This window comes from Lycorma delicatula, chromosome 9 (genome assembly GCF_047948215.1).
Source record: "Lycorma delicatula isolate Av1 chromosome 9, ASM4794821v1, whole genome shotgun sequence".
NCBI classification, from domain to species: domain Eukaryota; kingdom Metazoa; phylum Arthropoda; class Insecta; order Hemiptera; family Fulgoridae; genus Lycorma; species Lycorma delicatula.
The window spans coordinates 112,430,919-112,453,714 of NC_134463.1; the positions used below are offsets into that span (position 1 = coordinate 112,430,919).

At 32.7% G+C, this 22,796-nt stretch overlaps 1 protein-coding gene across 1 annotated transcript in view; it reads left to right on the top strand.

The window, feature by feature from the left end:
* The first annotated feature begins 537 nt into the window (after positions 1-537).
* Positions 538-22,796, top strand: part of LOC142330000 (uncharacterized) — a 47,054-nt gene continuing 24,795 nt past the window's right edge. Inside the window, exon 1 of the mRNA XM_075375002.1 lies at positions 538-601. The gene's annotated coding sequence lies outside the window, so the exon portion shown is untranslated. The remainder of the gene's footprint in view (positions 602-22,796) is intronic.

Below are 22,796 nucleotides of genomic sequence, written 5' to 3' on the forward strand. Positions count from 1 at the left end.
GTATGACAACCGTAATATCTGATTCTATATGTAGATTTTATTTTCTCTTTATTAGTTATTATTTTCACAAATAATCTTTTCAAACAAAATAAATTCAGGATAAAAAAAAATTATTCTGCTTACGATTATTCTTACTGATTAACCTTTATTATCTAATCTTATCTCATGGAAACTTTTTCCAGAAGTTTAAATTTATAAACCATACCATTTTGTCAAAATTTTTTTTTACATTGTATTTCTTGTATAGATTTAACCCGGCAAGTTAGTATGCTGATTAAAATCATTATCAGCTGATTTTGTATGTCGAGAGTTTTAAGGTTCGAGACAAAGGGAGTTATTTTTCTATGGTTTTGAATGCTAGACTGTTGGTATCGTGTTCTTTGGTGGTTAGGTTTCAATCAATCACACGTCTCAGGTGCGATCGACCTGAGTCTGTTTCAGTCTAGATTTATACCGGTTCAAACCGGTGACGTGTGCAGCTACGTCAGACCTGGCAAGCCGGTAGCAATAATTGCATTTGCCTATTCACAACACACCGAGACCAGGCAACAACAAGGAAAATTGGTTGGAGAAATATATATACTTTTGGTATAGATTTATTGTAAGTTTTAGATGTATATTTAACATACTCCAGTAAATTTTTATTGTATAACACGATTAATCTTCAACAAATTAGTATAACCATTAAACATTATTATAAGCATTATTGCTTATAATTATAAATATAATCTAATCAAACTTAACCTACGCTATTTCCCTCGCTAACCTTGATTAATTAACAGTAATGTTTTGATAATTTAAATAATAAAAATTACAATAATTACTGAGTTTATTATTTAAATAATCGAAACATTACTATTAATTAGTCAAAATTGGCGAGCGTAGGTTAAGTTTGGTTAGATTATATTTATAATTTCTCAGCAAATACATCCTAACACACACTAAATATGAAGAATTCTGCCTCTATTGTACTTTCTTTTTGAAAATGAGGACTAGTCTAATTCTACCGTCAGTCCTGGAACACCTATTTTTTTGCGGTTTTTTAATAAATGAACATCACACGCACGCGCACACATCTCTCAGGTACAATTTCCAATCCGTATTTGCTTTACTTGACATTAACCTACGCTCGCTTTGCTCGCTAACTATGACTAATACATTAATATGTCAAATATGTTAATATGTTTAATATGACCGGTATGAAACGGCAAGTTAGTGTGTTTTTATCCAAATTTTTATTTATAAATTATTATAAAATATGCTACATTAAGTAATTTTTATTTGAAAAACGTGGGGGGACAAAATGAAAAAGTACCGCGATATTTACCTTAACATAACGAAAACATTAAAACTACAATAATTATTGTTTTTTTGTTGTTGCTTTTTATTATTATTATTATTAATTTTTAGAGTCGGGGATAGTTTCAGTTCAATTTTTTTACACTAAAAATAAAAATCTGTAAAATTTTTACTGAAATAGTTTTTTCTTGAGATTGTAAGCTTTCGTTAAACGGGATTTACTGTACCAGTCTATCTAAATTTTTCACAAAAAATAATTCGTTTTTTTTTTTTTAATTAACTGTTAATATTTAACCAATCTAGAGATATTAAACGAAATAAAAACACACATAACCAACATACTTACAAAATTTCGTAGTTTTTTCTATTTTATTTGACTCAGCCGATTTTAAAACGTCAATTTTTCTTTATAATACTCTATTTATAGCTACTATTATTAGTAGCTGAGAAAAAAAATTAAAATTTATTTCAATTATTATCAATTTCTTAATTTAAAAATATAATTGTCGTAATAAAAAAAATGTTATTAATTTCGATCGTAAATAAAATTATTTTTACTGTTGTCGATGCAAGCTAAGTTTTCGCTAGACGTTCTTAAATACTGTTAGTTTAATCATGTCGTTTGTACCTATCATGTTTATATCCCTCTGATAATCCGATTTCATTAGTTAAGATAACTTTTAAAAGTATTTATTTCTTACTATATAATTTTATCTATACTATATACTTTAATAAATTAAAATAGAATACGATTCTGGTAAACAAATATCTTATTGCTCTAGTTGTATTTATAAGAATTAATTTCTTGATTGTTAATTTAATCTACTTATTTGTTTTATAATAAACTTAAAGCCGTGGTAAATTAATTTTTATATACATTAAAAAAATTGTGCTCTACAAAAAAATTCATAATATTTAAAACTTTTTTTATAATAAATAACTAGCATGTAATTGCGGCTTCACCCCCTCAGTATACTTTCGTTTCCCGTCGTGGTCAATTTTATTTTGTTTTACGTTTTTTAATTTCGTAGTAGACACATCGCGCATAAAGTAACAATGACATAGGCTGTGTTGTTTGAGCCGCCGCGCCGTAAACCGTCGCAACCCCTAAAAAATCAAAATAAAATTAAAAAAACCGAAGATATTTTTGAAATATTTATGAGAAGAATATTTGCAAGACCAAATCTATTCAATATCTCGTTTAATTTAATTAAGAAATGGGGAAAATTTGCAATCATTGTTCAACAATTATTTAACTCTCTTCGCCCTTTTTAAGGTCAAACATAGAAAAACCTAGAAGTTGGTTTTTAGATATTCACATGAAAATTACGCACACCAAAAATCATGTTGATATCTTCATTTCATAACGAGAAATTACAAAAAATTTAAATTTCATTGATACTCTATTTTAACCAGTTACTCCAATTTAACAAAAAAAATTTCTTTCTTAGTAAACACTCCCGGAACAAATAATAATAAATTGTGAAATTTTCAGCGAAATCGGTTAAGTAGTTTTTGAGTTCTTAAGGCACCCACAAAACGAAGATTGTCTTTTATTTATATATATTTATGCTAATAGATAAATTCCATACTATTATTTATGTTAAATGTTTATTTTTTACTATTATTTACGTTAAATAACGTTAATAATAAGATCGAATAAATTTAGATGAATTAACCATTATTCCTGTAATGATCCTCATAATTTAAAATAATAAAATATGTATTTCTTGACCATCGTGCTGGATCGTAGCATCGTTTTAAGACGTTTAGCTCGGAGAAGACCACGATGATCATGACATCCTCAAACACCGTTTGGCTGTGAGGCGGCCAGTCAGCGTATCGATGTTTCGAACACAAAATATATTCTGTCTTCACAGAGACAATTATACTGGGGGGGAACACTTTTTCTAATTTTTTACTTTCTGTTCGTTCCAGACTAAAACCCTCCCGGATCTCCATCGATACGGGCCTCCGCTATCTCCTGAACCAAAATCCAAAAAACCCCAATAATTTCCCCTCCCCAAAAAAAATCTCCACCAGTTCGAATTCTACCGTTTCGATGTGTTTCACGCCATTTCTAACCTATCGGAACCTTAACCAAAAATACTTAACCCCAAAAATAATTGAAACGCCTACAAACGGAAAGATATGACCTGGCGAAGATTTTTTTCGGGGTGGGGGTAATTTTTGGTGTTTTTTTTGGATTTGGGGGTCAGGAGATAGCGAAGGCCCAGATCGGTGGAGATCCGGGCGGATTTTGGTATGGGATGAACGGGAAGTAAGAAAAATTACAAAAAGTGATCCCTCTTGTAATTGTCTCTGTGAGGACTTAGAATATATTTCGTGTTCGATACGCCGTCTCACCGCATGACCCTTTACCTCCAGTATCCGGCAAACTTCAATGGCTTGGAATTCAACCTCCACCGACGAGCCTTCCTCGACCGGCAGGAGACCACCTTCAGCCAGGTTGCTGTCTTCCAGGTGAGTTCTGAACAATTTTAAGCCGTCCAATCTGTGGGCAGGTAGTTTACTGATTTCTCTTCGTGTAAGGCCAAATAATTTGTAGATGTTCAACGTTGTTACAAATGCCGCCAGTTTTGACACGTTGCTGAACTGTGTAATCATCTGGTGTTAGTGTGATTCTAATTTGCGGATGAGACTCATAAACGAGAAAAGTATCCTAAGAACTCGGAGGGCCCGACTTGTGTTAACTGCAGACGTCTTCAGAAGGATCAAAGAACTATGAAAATAGTAAGTATTGTACGGGTTATAAACGGGTTTTCATAATGTATTATAATTTAATATCGTTAGATGGTTAACATTCTACAATCATTTGCGTAGGGGGCTTACATTGCACAGATTGAACTTGGCGAGATCGCCATGCGTAGGGGGTTGGATGTTGTCTTGTTACAGCATCCTATCTTGTATCCGGTGAACTGTCAGGGTTTTCTCGTTGGAAAATATTTTATTTTGGTTCTGTTCGAATTCTGCTGCACTGTGGATGGTCTAGATGGCATTTATCGCTAAACATAATTCATCTGCCTTCATAATTAACTAAATTACGTTTAAATATATTTTGCAAAAATTAAAAGTATATATATATATATATACATACACCCTTAACTTACTTTTATATATATATATATATATATATATATATATATAAACATCTAAATAGATCGTTTAGTTCCTGGAAAGCAACTAATAATATACAACCAACCCACAGGGTTGTTTAGTAATGAAATCGTCATCGCAAATCAGCTGATTTCGAAGTCGGTTGTTCTAAGGTTCAAGTCCTAGTAAAGGCAGTTATTTTATACGGATTTGAAAACTAGATCGTGGATACCGCTGTTCTTTGATGGTTGGATTTCAATTAACTACACATCTCAGGAATGGTCGAACTGAGACCGTACACGACTACACATTCAAATATATTATCCTCATTCATCCTCTGAAGTAACAACTTACGGCGGTTCAGGAGGCTGAACAGAAAAAGTGAATGTGGAAAACCTTTGAATTCCACCAAATTGACAACATGATCTTTTTTTGATACAATTCAGCTTTCGATTGATGTTATTATAGATGATACATTACCAGTGATGGATTCGTTTCAAAAGTATGATTTTTCAACAACAATAAACAAACATCCGTAAAAAATTCGCGGAGATAGAATGATTTTTTCGCACTCCGCCGATTTGAAGTTACGAATTCAGCTTTATTCGCGCGCGATTGCCGTGAAACGCTCCCTCCTCTACGACTACCGCGAGAACGCTCTACTTTTCACTCATTTTTTCGAAGTACATTAATTTTTTATCTAAAACTTTTCACATTTGAAAGTACAAGTCTTGAAGAATAGATTGGACTTCACATGGACACGAAAAAGTACTGAAAAGCTAAAATAATTACTGTTGTCTGAAGAGTTTTTTTATAAACAAATTACAATATCTTAGCAACAAATAAACCAGTTTTATTGTAAACCAATCACTGAATTCGGAATTCCATGTGCTAACTTTTAAAACAATAAAAAAAAAGTAAAAAAAGTTATTTTTGGAATAAATATTGGTTTTGCAAAAATAAAAACGGTCATTTTTAACGGTTTTCGGATTTTTTTTTCAGTAACTAATTCGTTTAACGTTTAAGGACTTAAATTATAGGTACTGCAAATTCCTGCAACTTTTATTCAGAAATTTTTCGCCTAGGAAGTTTACTTTGGCCTACAAAATTGAAAACCCGATTTTGATCACCTTTGAACCGCCGCCATTTTGTCCTGTTAGCGAAAATTTTGCCCAGTCGCATATAAAAAAGTTATACTTACCCTAATCTACAACCCCATGTACGTTCTTAAACTCTACTAATTTTCTTAAAAATCGAACATATTTTCCCCTATTGACTGCATTACGTATTTTTGAAAAGTTTCGCGTTTGAACTTAGTTTATACTTTCCTCAGTCTTGATCGGTCCTGGAAACTTTCTTAACATTTTTCTTTCCTTTTCTTTATGAATTCCAGTGTATTTTTGTTGTTTAAGGGTATACATTCTACGGCGTAAAGTGCTTCGGGCTTGATTACAGTGTTGGTAGTGTCTAATAATTGCATTTATTGAAATAAACGTTTTGTTGTAGATTTTTCTGCAAAGTTGGTATGCCAGTTTCATTTTCTTGTTCTTGCATTTTAATGAGTCTTTCGGAAGATTTGTCGGGGTTATTATTTCTCCAAGATATATGAACTTTTCTGTCCTGTTTATTATACCGTATTCAGTTTTTATTTTATAGTTTTTTTTCTTTAGGATCATAATTTATTACTATATAATTTTTTTTGTAATGGAAAGAAAGTTTATAAACGTAAATCGAAATTCTATATTTACGTTTTGTAACAGACCTTTACTATTCGTTAAAAAGATTTAGTTTACCAAAAATATTTAAATGTTTTCATAGAATGTTAAATATAATTTTAAAGCTTAGAAATAAACCCAAAGTTTTTGGCTACTCCGATAAAGAATGTATTGCAATGACAGCAATTGAATATAATTTTTTGATTTTTTAAGAATAACATAAACATTTTGTTTTAACAATAACGTGAATTCCGTGAAATCGTGTTGTTAAGTAAATACTTGAATTTTAAATAGTCGCAGTAATTTGACTCTGGTGAGGTAGTTTAATAATTAGTTTTTTAATTGAGGTCTGGAATGACTGGCTTGACGAGAAATAATATTATTATTATTATTATTATTATGCATGTGTTTCATCTTATTATTTGAATTTTTCTTGGTAATCATAGGTGGAATGGTATTATTCCAGTTTTTTTTCAAAATTCCTGTTATTATTAATGTTGTTTCATTATAATAATGTTCACAGCTTAGTATATAAGTAAGAACATCATACAATAAGTCGATCAAGTTATCAAAGTAGGTTTTATGTAATACTAAAAATAAAAAAATGTACACAAAAATTAATTGTTACAATAATTTTAATAATAAAAAATTCTAAGCATAATAATTTTAATAAAATCCTAAAAGAATTAAAAAGTAAATAAATAGATTGTATTAAGAAAAATAAACGTATAAAAGTAATATTTATACATTTAGAAGTCAATACAAATTAATCACTCGAAAGCCTTTATCGATGCTATACTACAGTCCATCTTTCATGACATCTGTTTAGATGATTTTCGATCTGTGTTTTTTTTTTAATATTGTCTTTTTCATATTGCGTATAATTTTATTTTAATATTGATATTAAATATTAATATTCATGTGATTAATATTTTAATATTATTTTTTGTTTGTTGGATGAAATTATTAGACTAAAACATTAATTGGAAAATTTTATAGAAATGCAATTAGGTTAAAGAAAAAGGAAAGGAATTTTAATTTTTGTCATACTAAATGTAATTTAATTTAGATTTTTTTCTTCTTTATTATATAAAATTATTAGATTATAATAATTTTTTTATTTTTCTCCCCCCAGTCACCCAGTACTGGACCTGAGATCAAGCATCAAGCGGCTCTGGAAGGTGCCTCGCCTCTAACCGCTCAGGACGTCTGGCGCCCGGCTATTCCGTCCACGCCGTAGCAATCCAAGCGGCCGGGTCTCGGTCTTTTACGCCTCGCCTCAAGTGAGGGAACCCCAAACGCGGCTCCCCACGGGGACTATGGTCTTTATGCCTTGCCTCAAGTGGTGAATTCCCAAAGGGTTCTACCACCGTGACACGGTCTTCACTCCCCCCCTCCTAGACAGCCCGTTTAAGCCACAGGTTCCATTCCCAAGACCCCCGGATCTTTCAAATAATAATTATTTGAAATATTATAAAAATAAACATGTAAAAAATAAAAAGTAAAGATAAATTCAAAATTTATATGAATGTAATGTTTGTAGATGTATTGTGACCTTTTTTTTTTCTCAGCTCCCCTGGGCCGGACCGACTTGTTGGTATTACGCCGCCCAGGGGAATGTCTTTAAACTCAAATAGGCCTCCCCACCTAGTGGGGAACGCGTCTTCCCAAATCAGCTGATTTGGAAGTCGAGAGTTCCAACGTTCAAGTCCTAGTAAAGCCAGCTTTTTTTACACGGACTTGAATACTAGATCGTGGATACCGGTGTTCTTTGGTGGTTGGGTTTCAATTAACCACACATCTCAGGTATGGTCGAACTGAGAATGTACAAGACTACACTTCATTCACACGCATACATATCATCTTCATTCATCCTCTGAAGTATTATCTAAACGGTAGTTACCGGAGGCTAAACAGGAAAAAGAAAGAAAGAAAGGCCTCCCCACCTACCGGCATGGCAGGTCGGCCTACCGGTTAGCTCTTTTTGAGAGTTCTTTATTAATATTGCCCTTTTGGACACCACGCCAGACCCAGTTCGCCGCGACCTGGCGCCGGGTCCCTTCAGTATTCAATGTGCTGTTACCTGACTGTTACCCGTGGAGTCCTTGGTGGCTCATCAGTGCCAACACACCGCAGCATGCTGGACCTCACCAGCAAGGCTGTCCACCCAGTCCTATTCTAGCCAACACCTTGTCTTCTCTCATCGGAGTATTTCTGTAGAACAACTTGTCTAACAAAACTAGCAAAATTATTCCAGTTTGACTCGCTTCTTAGCATGTAGTCTGTTGTTGTCTCTGGAGTTATACCTGTGAGTGCCTTACTATGTCTAAGTGTGTCCTACCTATTGCACTCAAAAAAGGTGTGCTCAGCATCATCTATCTCGTTGCAGTAGTTGCAAATTGGCTCTTCTCTCTTGCCTATTTTGTGCAGGTAGTTATTGAAGGAACCATGTCCTGTAAAAAACTGCGATAGGTGATGATCAACCTCACCAAATCTTCTCGACAACCGTGGCTTGATGTTGGGGATGAGGGTTCTCGTCCATCGACCCACAGCTTCCTGCGACCATCTTTCCTGCCAGATATTATAAACAGCATCCCTGACCTCTTGTTCTGGCTTGCCTTGTGCCCTCTCCACCCTCTTTTTTGCTATTATGTCAATAGGAGGTGTACCCGATAACACTCACAGGGCGGCATAGGACACTGTCCTGTATGCGGACACAACACCTAGGAGCACACACCTGTACGTCCTCGCCAGTCTCTCTTTGTTCCGCCTGATGGCGATAGAGCGCCACCAGGCCGGAACGGCATACATAAGCGAAGACACGACGGTGGTCCCCAGTAAACGGCGCTTTGAGGCCCGAGGGGCATTCTGCGATGACATAATGATGTTTAGGCTTTTTATCATCTTTTCTGCCTTGTTGCATACATTGACTATGTGGTCGGTGTATCTGCCGTTTTTCTGGAGGATAACTCCTAAGCACTTGATGTTATTCGCTTCTTCTATAGGATGACCGTTGATGGAAATGTGTTAATCTACACATGCGTATTGACACACTCAATATCAGTTTCGATACCTCGTCCTTGTTGTTTCGATTATTGTTGTCATCGATAGGATACATACTTACCTTTTCTAATGTACATGATATATTTAATTAATACTCATGACTGAAAATAAACCATTCATCATATTAAAAATACATTGTTAATGCATTATAGTTATAATATCTGACTCGTCTAATTGTATACAGAGTGATTCAAGACAAAAAAGCCACAAAATTGAAAGATTACATAAATTTCGAAATTTACTTTAATAATATATCATATGACATATATCAATATGTCATATCTAAAAATTGTTTATCAACCGATTTGAACTAACAAAGTATTATTTTGCTAGCGATGTCTTAAAATTTTATTTTATAAAATATAGATAAAACTAATATTTATCGATTTATTAATGATTAAAACATTTTAATAAGCTGCTATTTTAGAATTTTTTAAATTTTTATAATCTGATTATTTTGATAAAATATTAAACTTGTTTATTGTGTAGAAGACGTTGTTGGATTCATGTACACAAAAATTTATTATTTTTATCTTCCGTCATTTGACAGCTTTAATGCATCGGAAAGATGCATTCCTATCTAGTGCCAGTCGTTTCATTTCAGTATACCCCCTACATCCTCCCTACATCCTAGATCCCTAACAATTGGTTTTGCATATTCCAAACGTTGCCGGTCTGTATAATTTTTCTGATCTACCTACCCTCCAATATTAAAGTGACCAGGATGCCTTAATGTGTGACCAATAAGTCTGTTTCTTCATTTAACTATACTTTTTCAAATTATTCTTGCTTCATCAATTTGCCGCAACACCTCTTTATTTGTCACTTTATCCACCCATCTGATTTTTAACATTTTCGTATAGCAACACATTTCAAAAGCACATTTTTCACATTTATCTGCGCCTGCTTTCTTTAGTATCATGGCAATAACACTCTTTTGAAGCTTGACTGAACTTCCCCTTATTCGTAAATATTACATACCGATTTGTGTGATCTACCAATCGCTTCCTCACCTACAGTGCACAGTAAGTCTGCAGCTATCCCGTCAATCTCAGGAGCCTTTCTGCCATTCAAATCTTTTAACGTTCTATTACATACAGATCTCAGTATTGTATCTTCCTTTTCATCCTCTTCTTCCTCTATAACACCAGTTTCTAATTAATTTCCTCTGTAAAACTCTAAAATATATTTCACCTACCTACCGACCTTTTCTTTCGTATCATAAATCGGTGTACTTTTTAATAACCACATTAATAGATTTTAATTTATGTACACAAAATTCTCCTTAACCTTCCTGTATGCTCCGACTACTTTACCAATGATCATTTCTCTTTCCGTTTCTGAACACGTTTCACAAATCTCTAGTTAAGCTGAATAATTAGAACAGTCCAATATTGTTTAACATATGATTAAATAGGTGCTTTTTCAGTTATACTTGAGAAAGGTTCGAATTTGGTGCGAAACATCGTTTCATTGTTTTTTTGCGTTTATTTTTTGTATTATAATATTTATGAAATAGTTGTGTTACCTTAAGAATTATAAAATAAAATATTTGTTTATGTATATTAGTTTGGTTTAAAGGAAAGTAATAGTAACATACTGGAAAAAAATTTCAGATACTCATTAAATGTGATTGCAGAAATGTGGTTTATTTATAATGATATAAAAATGTGATGTGTACACAATATGACTTTCTTGAACGCTTATTAAATTACATATACATTTTTAAAAAAAATGAAAAATACATAATGTTATTTCATTGGTAACTTCTGTGATATTTTTTCTTTTTTTTTATTGTAATTATTTATCGTAAAAATCTTTTAAAATCAGAGTTTAATAATTATTAATAAATCAATATATTTAAATTAAAAAAAAAAAGTTAAAAAACAAAAAGGGAGCTGGAGTCTGATTCGAACCGATGTGCCTTCCGCTTGTAAGAACCAAATATTTCATTAATTAAAATTTAATTTGGCTATAACTCGGAACTAATGAAAATAAGTACCACTATATCGTTGAAAAGCTCTCGTTGAGGGCTTATTACTGCAGTTAAGAAATGTCCAAAATCCAATTTTTTTTATTTTGAGCTTTTTTGGACACTTTTAATCTTGTCGATTGCAATCAAAAAGGGAAGGGGGAGAACTATGTATTACAACAGTTCTAAATCCAAAAGTTCGACATCCTACGGCTAATCGTTTATAAGTAATGCGAGATACATACGCACGTATTACATACGTTTGCACGTACGTACAGACGTCACCCAAAATTAGTTAAAATGGATTCAGGGATGGTCAAAATGGATATTTCTGTTGAAATTTGAAAACCGAAATTTTTCGCAATCACATTACTTAATAAGGAGAAGACAAAGACTATGATTGTAGGGAAAACAAAGGAAGGTGCCAAGGTCGATATTAAATTATTGTACTGTTGTTGAGAAGATTGACAGTTTTTATTATTTGGGAAGCACCATCACTAGCGATAATAAATTCCACATAAGTAAAAAGAAGAATAGCGCTGGCAAAACGAGCTTCCCAGGCTAAAAAGAATTTACCGACTGATAATTATATGAGTATGCAAATAAGGACACAGTTTGCTAAAACTTATATCTGGAATGTTCTTATTTATGGATGTGAAACACGGACGCTTGGGGAAGCAGAAAGAAGGAGACTGGAAGCAATGGAAATGTGGATTTGGAGGAAAATAACAAAAGGAAGCTGGGTGGATTCAAGTGTAGTACGACATGACCACTTTTCTTTTTCCTGTTTAGCCTCCGGTAATTACCTTTCAGATAATACTTCAGAGGATGAATGAGGATGATATGTATGAGTGTAAATGAACTCTTGTACAGTCTCAGTTCGACTATTTCTGAGATGTGTGGTTAATTGAAACCCAACCACCAAAGAACACCGGTATCCACGATCTAGTATTCGAATCCGTGTAAAAATAACTGACTTTACTAGGACTTTAACGATGGAACTCCAAATCAGCTAATTTGGGAAGACGCGTTCACCACTAGGCCAGCCCGGTGGGTACTACGACACGACCAGTTCTTCGCGAATATATTTGAGGGCAAGGTTTTGGGTAAAAAACTTAGAGGTAGACCGAGAGTAACCATCATCAATAATGTTAAAGAAGAGATGGGCCTTGGTTCATATAATGACTTCAAGAGAGAAGCGGAGATGAGAGTGACATGGCTAAATCGACAAGGCATAGCCATTAGTGAATGAACTTCATACAAAGTAGTATAAACCCTCATAGTATAGAAATGAATCTATCCGATTTTCGTTCTCAAAAAAATAAATTTAATAAAAAAAACTTTTTTAATACTTAAAATTTATATTTATTTTTTAATATTAAATATTAAAATAATAAAAATATTTACACAACCAATATATTTTTATTATCAATTGTGTCTTAACCTAATTCTCGGACTTTTTATTGCATAATTTATTGAACATTTAGTATTATTGAATTACTATTATTATTTTCCTCTTTCATTTTATTTTTTATTTTATTAACTTCCTTTGATAATTTTTTTAATCCTTTTTTTAAAGACCTAAGATCATTTTCAAATGACCTCAATGTTTCTTTTAACATCTGATTTTCTTCGTTTAAACTGAAAACTAATTGTTTCTCATTAGCTTGAATACACTTCAGTTGTTGGTATACAGCTATTATTCTTTTTTCTTTTTGCTGTTGTAATTCATATTTTCGTTGAAAATTGTTCACTTCTTTTCTCAACGCTTCATTTGCCTTTAGTAGTTTCTTTAATGAGATATTTTTATCCTCTATAAATATTTCACTCTGTCCACCGAAACACTTAAGCAGATTTTTAAATGACATTACTTCATTTAATAGCGTACAAAATTTTATTCAGATTTCTTTTAGGATAGTGAATTTCAGGAAAATTATTTTAACAATTTTATACTAATGATTTTACGCTGATCGATTATGACATTCGTAAAACCTCGAACAGTAATAATCTAAAACGAGTAAAAATTAAATTTTAAATAATTAAGTTGCTCAGCAACCAACAACAATTAAATTTCACCCAAAAAATGTAACAAAATAATAGATACGGTTCAATGCCAATTCTTCTTTTGGTATTTTTTCATTTTACGGCCTGGTCCACGCCTTCCGAATTTTTTCGCGTAAAAATTATTTAATGTAACATGTTTTATAATAATTGATGAATAAAATATTAGAGAAATACAGTAGTAACCCCTACAACACAATAATACATTAGAGAAAACACTGTAACATGTTGTTTTAAGCCGGTAATTTTAAACGTTCTCCATATTAACCTATTTTACATATTAAAAATATAACCATTATTAAGCAGTAATGGTAATTATAAATATAATCTAAGTTTGTTTATTTTATATTTTAATTTATTAAGATTGGTTAAAATATATTTATAATTTATTTCCAAATATCCACTGATTTTGAAGAATTCTGCCTTCATAGTACTTTCTTTTTGAAAATGAGAACTTGTCTATTTCTATCGTCATTCTTGACCAGTACCTTTTTTTTGGGTTTTAGGTAGATTTCATAAGAAAGCTACTTACTGTAACGGCTACCATGATTCGACTTCCCGAAAATTTCGACATATCTTTGCGTTTCACATTCCCCAGATCCCAAAACCACCGTCAGTTCAAAAATTTATATATATATATATATATATATATATATATATATATAAACAGGCTGTTTCTAAAATGTAAAATGGTGGGCTGACTATACTTTTTCGGATTCTACTTGTAAAACTAAACAAAAAATATCCTTACGAAAAATGGCGATTTCTCGCCTATACATTTTTCATGAAATGTTTCATGCAGGAAATCCGATATCAACTGACTGAAATGTGCTGGAGCTCCATCGTGAAATATGTGGAGCACCACATATTTTCTCTTAATTGTAGAGGTAGGTCTTCCAAAAAATGTGGAAGATTTTCGGTTAAATAAGCAAGATAAGTTTCTTCATTTAAACTATTTGGTAGAATGACAGGGCCCAAAGATAATCATTAAAAATACCTGCCCATATGTTCAGGTAAAATCTTTGTTGAAGGCTACTTTGGAAGGTACCGTGAGGATTCTTGTCGCTCCAGATACGTTGGTTGGGATAGTTTTCAACACCATTCCTGTTGAAGGAAGCTTCATTTTTACATTTTTAAAATGATGTTTAAAATTATTCTAAAGTGAAAAATTAATATCACTTTTTTTATTATTATTTAATATAAAATCTTATTGTGAGAAAATGATTACTTAATTTGGTTGTAATTTACAATATTAGAATTAACAATAAATAAAAACAATTAATATTTAATCGAATTGAACGTAAAGTGGAGGACTTGAAAACAGTCACACAATTACAACATCAATTTTCTGCCATAACTCGGCTATTTGTTAACCGATTTAAAATAATAAAATGTCATTTTGTTCAAAATAAAACGCTTAATATTTTAGCAAAACATACATTTTGATAAAACTAATATTTACAGAGATGTAACGGATTGAAATTTAAACATAGCCGCCATTTTGTAATTTGCGAAGGTATTTAATTCCTAATTTTTTGCTAATTTTAAAACCTTATTACCAAGAAGCTTTCCAAACATTAATGTGATTCGTCTACCCGAACTTGAGATATACATTTTTATATAAAAAAACAAAATCGCGGGTAGTGGGAGAACGAAGGAGAAATCGCCATTTTTTCCTAAAGATATTTTTTGTTTGAAATAGTTTTACAAGTAGAATCCGAAAAAGTATAGCCAGCCCTCCATTTTAGAAACACTATGTATATATATATATACTTCACGATAACTGCCTTAATTTCACTTCTTGTGGACACGGTAACTGCCGTAAATTTGCACCATTCACTTTCAAATTGATAAATAAGATATAACGACCTAAAATCTAGGTCGAGTTCATTAATGGGAAAAATCGGAGGAGGTGGAAATAGGGAGCTTTTTTGAAAAAACAAAATATCGCTATAACTTTCTTATTAAGTTAAATATTGAATTCGTTTAAAGTTTCTACTACTATTCTTTGGATATGAACCTAAAACCTGTCTCAGTTAAGGGTTTATGATATCACCAACCGTTGTCCCAGAGGGTGGAGAGAGTGGGGTTTCCAAGACAAAAAAAAAAATCTCCCTTAATAGGCAAGTATCGAATCGGTTTAAAGTGGTCGTTAGTCCTCTAAACAATACCTAAAATCTTTGTCTGTAACAATTTTTGGTAAGACAAACTTTTACGACAAGGGATGACCAAAATGTTGTTGGAATTGTAAGAAGATGGGGCTTGTCGTATGCTAAACATGTAAAACTTTTTTTCACATGCAACTATTGTCGTATTGAGTAAATTTGAAGTTTTTCTTAACTCTAAGGTGGAAATTTTTTTGTCCCTTCTTAGCACCGATGAAATCTACCTCCTCCTTCTGGGGAACCGAAAGGGATTTTTTTAATATATGATCAGCACACACACCTCTCAGGTACATTTTCTAATCCGTTATTGCTTCATTAGACATTAACCTACGCTCGCTAATCTTAACTAAAATGCTTAAAATGACCGGTATAAAATAGAATTTAGTGTGTTTTATCTAATGCTTTATTCATCAGTTATTATAAAACATGTTATATTAATTTTTATGCGAAAAAGTGGGGGGGGGGGTCATAAAACGAAAAATTATCCATGTTTTACAAGCATTTTATTAAGAAATTCTAATTTAACTTTAATTTTATCACAATTTTTGTGCGATTTAAAAAAAAATATTGTACCCTTCTTCAAATCAATCAGTTCCTAAACTTTTGTCATCTGATGATATTCGAAAATTTAAATTATCCTTTCCAGTTTTGTAATAGGTAATTCTTTTCCTTGTTCTGGCAATCTCATTTATTAACAGACAACTTTGTTGAGCATTTTCTAATTTCATCTTCAGGATTTCAGAAATTTTCAGTAGCTTCTTTCGTAATTCATATTCGGATAAAAATTCCTACAATAATTCATGTTTATTTTTGATGGAATACATAAGAAATATTTTCAAATTACAAATACTTCGTATACAAGAAAAAACTTTACTTACACTTTATACTACATCTCTGTGCGCTTTCTGTGCGACTGGTTCATTTAAAATTTAAAACCTATTTTTACTGAAAGGATACTGAATCGAGTAAAGTTTTGAAATGAAACAAGTTAACACAAAACAGAATTTTCTGCATTTCTTTAACCAGAATACTATTTTAACGTGTACGTGAATTTTTCTCAGATCCGTTACTGAAGTGATTCAGGTAATGTATATCTATATTAATGCTTCAAATATTAATAAAATTAATAATTACCAGAATGTCAAATAAAACAAATATAAATAATTAAAAGAAGCACATTTACTCTATGGAAACGTCCTTTCAGAACTTCCTTTTCGGGACCGCTATTCGATTATGTCCGTATTCTATAAGAACTGAAAACAAAATTTTGAACACGTAGAAACTGAGCCTTAAAAAATTTATTTAGTGTAATTAATTATTGCAACGATTTAAAACTACTTTTTTTCTTTTTTACCAAGCCTGACCGGGATTTAAACCCGGGACCCCCGGATGAAAGGCCGAGACTCTACCACTCGCGCCACGGAGGCCGGTGATTTTAAACTGTTGTTATCGACAAATTTAACTAATAAAAATAAAATCCAATATTAACAAATTCTTTTACTTTACTAACAAAATATTCATTTTTTTTTTTCATTTTCCGGAGTTTTCTACAATACAAATATTTGCTGCAATAAAAAATAAATAAAAATTTTGGCATTAACCCTGAAATTTCAAAATAGCGTGTACAACTCTAAGTTTCTTTGATTACATAATTTTTTTTGAGTAATTTATTTTTTACAATCGCCCGCCAAAAGGATTGTGACCATAAGTAAAACTGTACGGCTAAGAGTAACGTATCGGAAGACCAAACAAAGCCAGCCCACCTCAAATAATAATAACATGCATTACCTTTGGAATTGAATGCAAAGTTGGCGGGAGTTTACAATTCTCCCTACAGATCGCAGAACCTGGACAGTGTCCCTTGCTGCTGAATGATTCTATCGAGCGTGTTTTTAAGGGTTTATTTTTTAATGACGGGTCTAAATTTTCAAGTTTTGTGTTATTTTATATTTTGATTTTAAGGACGGATTTAATTGCATTCCAATCCGTTGTTAAACCAGCGTTATCGAACCCATTTCATGGGCCGACCGCGGAAGGCTAGGCTTTTGAAACCTGTCCTCCCGACGTAATTCCCCTTCAGACCGTCCACTGAAGTCCTTTCGGTGCTAACGCTTCATAGGCTAGCAGGAATACGCCACAACGGGGCACTAACTGTATGGAGGGAGCAATGCGCCCCCTTCTCCGGAGGGAGTCGCAATTGCTGATTGATTTAAATTCATTGTAAGTGTTAGAGGATAGTTAGAAGTTCTTCATCCACTTGTTTGATGGCTGCCTTTCACGGTGCATCTCCGCTGGGCTCTCTTCCGGACTCCTGTCCGTGACGTCGGGTCGAGTAGAGGGTCTTCTTTCTTCTTCATTTTCTTCTTCCTCTTACCGATGACCTCTTCTTTCTTCTTTGGCCTGCACTTTCCGAGAATTGGCAGTAACCGAAGTTACATGCCATTAACCTTGGTATTCCCGTGGCCCCGAAGGGCTGAACGGGGAAAAGTGCAGGTTTCTTCTTTCTTCGTTCTTCTGTGCAGGTGGCTGCTGGGCTCGTTCCCTCTTCTTCTTTCTTGAAAGGAAAGGGAATAGGGAACTTACAATTTTTGATGATACCTATTCGCGATCGCGGTTATGGGGCGGCGATCGCCTTTGTAGAAGAAGCAAATAGCAGGTTCTTTACACATCATAATATTAATCTCCAGACACACATGTGTCCGGGAAGGGTTTGGGGGGACCGCGTGGCCGCAGTGAAGAATCCATTTTTTTGTTTGTTGTGGTGGCTGCTGTGAGTATCTGTAACAAAAGAAACAGATCATACACACGAAAAAAAAATTGATTTTATTTTATTATTTTTGGATGGCGGGATTAAAGGAAGGGCGTTTCCCTCTCTATTTCGGTGAGTGCTTAGCCAAAGACCAAGACGGCACGAATCGCTCCACACCCGCTTTATCTTTATGACATAAACGATGCAGTTAGTTAATAAAAAGATAACAGATAATAAAAGGTAACAGATAACTACAAATAATAACGTTAGATAAATAATTAAGTCATAAAACATTAAAGTCAACCAAGTAAAGTTATAAATATTAAAGACAGATAAAAGTAGGATTAGATTTTAAACTTTTAAACTACGCTTAATATAATAACCACTGTATAATTACGAGTCACGCACTGCAGTCATCCGATCCCTCAAATATCAGTGAGATCCAGTACATGTAACCTCCTCAATCGTCATACTTCCTCACAGTTTTTAAGTAAATTCAACGCCAGAACCAGAGAAATTCAATTTAGTTATAAATTCAATTCAACTTAGTTAATCGAAATTTTTCCTCTTTCGGAATAAGTTGAGATGCCTTCCACTATTTTTCTACTTATAGGAGTTATATAATAATGACAACGACGACGATGATATGTATCTGCTTTTTAATATCCGTAAAGTAAAAAAAAACTGAGTTCTGTATTACATTGAAGTTGGAAAAGAAAAAATAATGAAAGAAACTAGTGTTCAAAAAAATTCATGCGACGATGTTAACACGTTGAGCGTCACTAGGCAGTTATAAATTATCAAAGGACCTTCGGCGCAATTTGGCGGCTTATTCTTAGGTCATATGGAATGCATTCTATTCACGCTAGCCTGTCAGTTCAGCTATTAACCTTTATTTGGCGTGTTGGTTGAATACTTAGTATTATAAAACTGTTTGTGGTCTCTTGGTTTTTTCCGTTATTTTCGTAACGGCCGATTGTGAAATCTCGGATGCGCTCAGTCAAAGAGATAATTTAATGTTAAAAATAAATATCCGGCTTCCAACTAACACATATTTTGAAAAATGTCAATTCGGGCATATGCGGTTTTCACCGGATCTTGACGTTTTGACACCTAAGGAACGCTAAAAATGGAAATTTTCCGGATATTAATGTTCTTATATACGTGTTTTGGTGTTGGTCTCTAATTAACCTTATATTTTCAGAAATACTGGACCGATTTTGACCAAACTTGTTCAGGTTACTTCTATTTATGTGGCATTGATTCCATTAAATTTACAACTTAAAAGGTCAAGGGGTGGAGCGGTACAACAAGGTCACCCTTTCAGTAACCCGATATTTCGCCTAATTAAGGTCAATTTTTTGGAACATTTGTTAACAATTAAAAAATAACAATATTTACAAAAAAATGTTTTTGCAAAATCGCACCTCCACCTCAAAAATGCTGCTTTAAACTACTGCTATGTTGTGACGTCATGGGTGAGCGGAAGAATTAAATAAATAAATAATATATAAAGTGTAAAAAAGTAACTCGATCGGGCTGGGTCTCGAACTCAATCGCCCGGTTGACTCGGTATCTGGTGCGTTAAGTCTGGCGGCTACACCCATCTGCCGAAGTGCCGACTGTCGCCGGTAGTACCGCCGCATCCGCGCGAATTAAATGCGGTATGCGCGCTCGCTTTAGTTAAAATCATAGAATTTAATAAATGAACAAATATTGCATTTAAATAAAATGATAAATATTTTAAATTTTGAGTGTATCCATGTGTAAACTGTGCGTCATAAACAACCTACTCCTGTAGCCGCGTGACGGGAAAGTCGCAGTAGGTAATCGTATACGTAAGGTACAACCTTTAATTGATTTTTTAAATAATAATAATTGTGTGTGTGTGTGTGTGTGTGTGTGTGTGTGTGTGTGTGTGTGTGTGTGTGTGTGTGTGTATGTGCGTATGTATGTGCGTATGTGTGTGTATGTGTGTATGTATGTGCGTATGTGTATGTGTGTGTGTGTGTGCGTGCGTGCGTGTGTGCGTGCGTGTGTAAGCCCACGTAAATATGTGAGATATTAAGTAAAATAGCTAAAAAATAAATAAATCACAATTAAGAACGTGTAAATGAAAATTATTTACGCCTTTAAAACAACGTTAAAGGGAAATGCAAGAAATCCTTTTTCAATCCAGTTTACCATGTTTTTTCCTTGAATTTCCCCATGTAATGCGAGCCAGTTTCTACCGAACCCATTTGAAGCCTCGAATTTCATCATGACAAATATTAATGATTCATCTGATACTTTAGAATTTGTTCCTCCAGTCTTTGTATGACTCTCGGATAAAGTTTAAGAAGATGTAAGAAGCTAGAATTGTGAACATAACTTATTTTTGAGATGTGCTTTATATAATTGAGTCGCTAAGGGTCTTAAACCATTCCTTAAGAGCCGCTGATTTTTCCTTGTATTAGAAAAATTATTATTTTACTCAGAATCGGTAGCCAATGTGTAGGTTTGATTTAAAATGCATATAAAAAGGCACGCGCATATTTGTTGAGTTAGATGACTCTTTTCTTACTTTCTTTGTATTATTTATGTTGTAATGTCATATGGAAGTATAAGAAATAAACAAAAAAATATAAATTTTAGAAAAACAAATATAATAGCTAGATTGTATTAGTTGTTTTTACATTTTTCTTGAGATGTTAAAATTTTCTTATTCTAACTACTAGTATGTAAATGACAGATTGAAAAAAAACTGTGAATATTTTATAAATAATTCTGACTTAAATATAATCCATTTTTTTTTTTTTGTAGGTAAAAATGAAATTAAAAATGTTGAACTAGATGGACGTTATAGATATACTTTTAGCTGAATTTCCCCAAGTGAATATTCTATGTATTGGTTATCTATAACAACAGCATTTATTTTCAGCAACCTATCTACAATATTAGATATTACGATTTATTAATAGTTCTGGTTATAAGCTATTACTTCTCGTAAAATAGTGTTCGGCCAGATAAAAATACAAATAATAGTAATCATATTTCCGTTATCAATTATAAGAAACAAACATTTTTCAACAGAATTAAATTTTTTCCTGAAACGACAGTAATTCAACTAATTTTAGTGATTTTATTCTCCGTGTGAATGTTATGTATTTCATGTTAAGATATTTAAAATAAGTAATTTTAATAAAGTTATTTAAATTCATTTTTCTTTGTTATCCTTAATATCCTTTAAAAGAACTGTAACAGAATAAATTATAGTCTATTTGATTCTATTTTCGTTGTAATATGTATGCGTTACATATTATGTAACTGTGTTGTTTTATAAATAAACAAATATTAGCTATTATATTACATATTTTTTTTTGTCTTCAGTCATTTGACTGGTTTGATGCAGCTCTCCAAGATTCCCTATCTAGTGCTAGTCGTTTCATTTCAGTATACCCTCTACATCCTACATCCCTAACAATTTATTTTACATATTCCAAACGTGGCCTGCCTACACAATTTTTTCCTTCTACCTGTCCTTCCAATATTAAAGCGACTATTCCAGGATGCCTTAGTATGTGGCCTATAAGTCTGTCTCTTCTTTTAACTATATTTTTTAAAATGCTTCTTTCGTCATCTATTTGCCACAATACCTCTTCATTTGTCAGTTTATCCACCCATCTGATTTTTAACATTCTCCTATAGCACCACATTTCATAACCTTCTAATCTTTTGATTTTTCTGATTTTAGCACTGTTGAAACTCAACAGTTGAACTGATTTAGATATGTGCCCACGTTGGTATCCTTACATTTCTGAGAGTGTCATAGGCTATACATTTATATGTTTATGTTTTGAAAAACTTGAAAAAAATTATACGATGTACAAAATTGTCACCTGCATGTTCTTTTAATTATCCTGTATGAAAGAACAATGGTTTTTTTAATATTTGAAACGCTGCAAATAATTTAGAGTAAGTTTATGCACGCATAGATTTACATTATAAAATAAAATATGTATACTGCTTAGTAAGAAGTCAAGCAATTTTGCAACTTATACTACAAATGTTTGTTGAAAAAAATGATTAATATCATTACTTGTGAAGTTTTATTGATGGAAAGCTGCTTGCCATGTGTTCAGGTCTATGATTAAGCGTAAGTATCAAATTAGAAAGCGTCGTTAGAAGTAAAATATTAAAAAAACAATTTGCAGGTTTGTTTCTACTGCTACAGAACTTGGAAATCCTGTTGACCTCCTTACTAGACCTCAATATATGAACTTCCCTTACATAATTTAAGTTTTTTTTTTTTTTTGAGGGTAGATTATATTTTGGGAAAACAAAGTTTTAACAGTGCAATACTATGATTTTTGTTGAAGGTGGTAGGCTACAGACTTGTGGGCAAGAAGGGATTTGAATCTCCCTCTACTAGATGGTATTTTTATTTTTTTTAATAAAGTCCATTTTGAGAAAGAATATTGCTAAATCTCAATTTTTACACAACTGCCCAAAAAGGAGTGTAATGTACTTCAGGTATATGTATGTTCCACCATAGCAGCTCAACGGCTTAAGTCATTAAGTGATTTAGATGTACTAGACTCTGAGTTGTTATCCTTATGTTACTAGGAATGTCATAGACTATATATACAAAATTATCATCCACACACTAATTACCC